This window comes from Chenopodium album, chromosome 23 (assembly GCF_948465745.1).
Source record: "Chenopodium album chromosome 23, dcCheAlbu1.1, whole genome shotgun sequence".
Classification (NCBI taxonomy): Eukaryota; Viridiplantae; Streptophyta; class Magnoliopsida; order Caryophyllales; family Amaranthaceae; genus Chenopodium; species Chenopodium album.
This window is the reverse complement of record NC_137856.1, coordinates 15,845,946-15,850,583: the sequence shown is the minus strand read 5'-3', so window position 1 is coordinate 15,850,583 and position 4,638 is coordinate 15,845,946. Positions and strand designations below refer to the sequence as shown.

General features: G+C 35.0%; 1 long non-coding RNA gene across 1 annotated transcript; it reads left to right on the top strand.

Moving 5' to 3' along the window:
- The first annotated feature begins 1,225 nt into the window (after positions 1 to 1,225).
- LOC145609243 (uncharacterized) lies at positions 1,226 to 2,632 on the top strand. The gene is made up of 3 exons (XR_014105992.1): positions 1,226 to 1,490; positions 1,752 to 1,826; positions 2,419 to 2,632. It is a non-coding gene; the product is annotated as an uncharacterized LOC145609243 (long non-coding RNA).
- The last annotated feature ends 2,006 nt before the right edge of the window (positions 2,633 to 4,638 follow it).

Here is a 4,638-nt window from a genome sequence, read left to right as displayed (position 1 = left end):
TGACAAGATTCGTCTTATCCAATCAAGAATGAAAGCTGCTTAAAGCAGACAAAAGAGTTATGCAGACCAACGAAGGAGACCGTTAGAGTTTGATGTTGGAGACCATGTATTTTTAAAAATTTCTCCTACAAAAGGAGTTATGAGATTTGGTCAATCTGGAAAGTTAACTCCAAGGTACATCAGGCCGTACGAAATCTTAGAAAAAGTGAATAAGGTAGCATATCGACTTGCCTTACCCACCGACTTAGAGAAGGTGCATAATGTGTTTCATGTGTTAATGTTACGGAAATATGTCCCTGATCCAAGCCATGTGATTCAACATGAACCCTTACAGTTGCGGAATGATTTGACATATGAGGAAAAACCAATTGAAATACTTGACCGCAGAGAGAAACAGCTTAGAAACAAGGTAATTCCAATGGTGAAGGTCTTATGGGCCAATCACCTAACATCTGAAGCTACATGGGAAGTGGATGAACAAATGCGAACACCCCGAACTGTTTGTTTAACCACAAACAACGTATGGACTATTATATATTATATGTTGTGATATTGTTATTATAGAAATATTATGAGAATTGATTGATTAAATGTGACCTGTATGCTTTAATGATATAATTGTTCTAAGTTCGACTGAGCTCCAGTTTCGAGGACGAAACTTTTTCTAAGGGGGTAAGGATGTAATACCCGAGATTTTAAAACTGATTTATTATACGCTAATATTTATTTTATTAGCTTAATTAAAGTTTTGTCTCTGTTTTAATAAGAACGAATGTTTTAATCTTGAATTTTATTTTAATAATATATTATTTCAGAAGCTAAATTTAAGGAAAGTAAATTATTATTTTACAGCTTATTTCCGGTCAGTAAAATGTTTAAAGATTTGTATCAAAATATGTATTTTTACCCGAGAAAATAAAATGACCAAAATGCCCTTACTTATCATAAGAGACAAAATCCACCACCTAACTTCATCCCTTTTTCACCACTAAGAAAAAAATTGATAATTTCATTTCTCACTGTTTCCTTTACCATTAGTTGCCTAATTATTGTGATAATCTTATCACTTAATAAACTTTTATAATCTTTTCTTGTAAGCTATTGATCCTTCACCGTTAAGAAACAAAAGAGCAAAGGATAAACTTTGCTTCATTCAACTAGAAAACAAAACCCACCTCTTGCTTCTCTATTCTCCTCACGGTAAGAGCTTTATAATACAAAGTCTAATGTTGCCTTTCCATATAATTGGTCACTCAAAACCCCATGATTATCAATTTAGCAAATCTTGATCTTATCTTCTTCTTTCTTTCAAGTTCATTATAGCAACCATACTACTCTATGTATATATAAAACGTCATCACCGTTCACTAGTGTCATTAACTCATTATATACTTTCTTTTCTCCTTTCGTAAACTTTCTTGTCAAACTAATGAAAATGGCCTTCTAAGACCCATTACCTTATTGCTTCGTATACTACTAATTAGCCCAAGGTATAAATAGTATTGTTTCAATGTTCATATTTATTCTTTAAAGAGAAATCTTGTTATCTAGTATTGTTTTTCTTGTAATACAAAAATAATTCTTATACTTAAGTTAACGATTTAGTGGAAAAACTATGACTTCTTTGAGTCATAAAGCTACGTATGGTATTACTTGTATTTAGAAATAAGTTTGTTGATTTTATACTAAAATAATTAAAGAGTATAGTTTTAATCATTTTTCCCACTAATGCAATAATTTATATTTTTAAGAAGAATCGGACCTCGGAGCTCAGTGAGAACGATAGAATAAAGGCTAACAGGAAGGTTATCAGACTGTAAATCGAGGTAACGGCTATTGCTAGTACCCGCAATTCCCTTCGAAATGTGTTAATAAAATCATGATGTCATTTTTGAAAGTTATTTATATCTCTTGATTTAATGACTTGCGGGATGATGAACGTGTTTATTTATGTACTTCAGTTTAATGATTTATATGAATGATTTTATTGATAAACGTTGTTTTATTGATCTTTGGATCTTACGAAAGTATGTCATGAATTCATGAATGACTTATGTAAAAGTTACACAACATGATAAATAACAGTGAAAGACCTAGTCCGTCTGGCAGTATATGTTTACAGGTTATTTTTCGGTCATGCATGTACCCATGGGGCATTAGCCCAACTATGTCGAGCATCTGCTCTATGTTATGGGCACCGGCCCATCACGGAAGACGTTCCGCCATGTCATACTTGCCAGCGACTAGCATGTTAATATGAACGTTATATATATATCATTATATGAATTTTATTAAATGTTTTAAGATATATCATTCTCCCTGATTTGTTAACTAAAATGAATTGAAATGATGTTACACTACTAGAGTAGTTCGTTACTAAGTCTTCGGCTCACCCGTTTTTATGTTTTTATGTTTTAGGTACTGCTGGGGATGATGGAGACGAGTAGTAGCGAGGATTTTACTTTCAGTTATCACTTAATAGTAGTTATAGTTTTAATATGTTTAATTTAAATAGTAAGACTAAGCTACTTAGTAAAGTTTGAGATAAGATAGGATTTTCTATTATAAAAATAAAGAATAATGTTTGTTATAAATAGATTACTATGTTTTATAAATCAAGTTCGTTAATTAAGTATGTTTGTTGCCTTATAAATCTCGTGAGGGATTTACGGCAGTGACGTCCCGACCGTGTTAGGAAAATTCCGCTGCTAAGATTATCTTAATAATTGAATTAGAGGTCGGGGTGTTACACAAATGTTGGCTTGGGTGCAGTTGAAAAACTGGCTTAACCTTGCAGAATATCAAAACTCCAATTTGCACGAGCTTGAAGAATATCAATCATTCTTGAAAAACAGTTTATGAATTTCAGATGCAAAAATAGCAGGTGGTTTGTACTGAGTTTTCGGAAAAGTAGACTCCTTCGGCCTTTTCTTCCTGGCCCCATTGCTAACACCACCCCTATAAAAGGGTGTGGTACTCATTCTTTTCTACACCAAATCAAACTTCCTTCTTCTTTCAAGCTTCTTAAGTCACTTTTCTTCTCTCCTCAAATTTCTAAGAAAGAAAAAAAAAAAAGAATGCCATATTTTAAGAATTAAATGAAATAAGTGGAGCTAGAAAGCTCCAACTAAAAGGGGTGGTAGAAAATATTTCTCCACCTCGCCTTTCCCCTTACACAAGTGTCTTCACCAGAAGCATCACCCCTCTCCTAGCTATTCAACCTCGGTATGATATGATTCATGCTGCTGTTGAATTTTAGGATGAAGAACGTCATGTCTTTCGTTTTGGAGAGACAGAAATGACTCCTCTTCTAGAAGAAGTGGAGGGTTTACTAGGTCATTATAAAGAAGGTCGTGTGATTACACCTGCTGACCCAAGGGCAACCAATGCGGCCATGAGGGATTTGCTAGGCATACCATTAAATATGGAAAGCAATTATCGCCTGCTTGACAGCCTAATCTTAGAGAATTTCCTTGAGACCTTCTCTTTATCTCATTGGGAATCTGCCAATAATGAGGATTTCAAAAGGTGCCAAGAAAGAGCTTGCATCGTTTTATTGCTCGGCCTTGTTTTGCTCAAAGAATCATTATTTTCCTGTCATGTTCGTTGCCTTTCTTTGCTGTCACATATTGAGTCAGGGAACCGTTTAGGGCCTCTTATCCTAGGGGAACTTATGATGGGGATTGACCATCTGAAACAAAATCCAGGTGGATTCGTTAAAGGGTGTCCAATTGTGCTTCAACTTTGGTTATGCGAGAAATTCAAGCTGTCTAGGCCACCTTTTCGAACTCCTTACCAAACCCGACATATTCGGGAGAGAGGCTTTTTTCCTATATTCCGTCAATGTTGCAACCAAGGTGGATGGACAGACCTTTTTGCCGCCGCTGATGTGGAATGGATCATTTCATTTCTCAATATAAATTCCATAACAATTAGCACTAGCAGACGCAAGGGTTTTCAACTTCCAGGATTATATCGCGTCACCTTCTATCTTCCTTGGAGATGTTTGAGACAAGCGGGTCAACTCTAGCGACTCCTAGAGCTTCATGAGCTTCCAGCGGTACCTTGTACCACCTATGAGATTGGTAATGTGGAAGCTCTTAGGGCATCATCTCGTGTATGGCAATTTTCATGAACGATCTCTGCATTTACAGTCCTTGAGAACGATGTTCCAACCCCATCCTACACAACATGGTTGTTGGAAGACCTCGAGGGTGATGCTTGAATCAATCCTTAGAAGAATTTCCTTATTGTAATTCAATACTTGTACTTGTGTCTCCTTTGTTTATGTATTTTCAATTCCAAAAGAAAAATCGTATCCGAAGGCGTTGGTCTTTAGGGTATGATGTATGTGGTTGTTGTTTTCATGGTTAAAAGTGGATGTAATCTCGCTAAAAAGCGAGAGAGTTTGTGTTAAAAAAAAGTTTGTTCGTTGTAATCATATTTTGTTAAGTATTGACTTGACCATGATCTTTTAATAATAATGAATATTTCTACATGACCATTAAGCATGCAAGGCAAACATGAATGAAATCTAAACTTTAACATGATACACATAACTATCTAAAGCTAGTAGGAGATTCAAGTTTTTTTTTTTCTTTTTTTTTTCCGAATCCCACAAATACAACACTATACCAA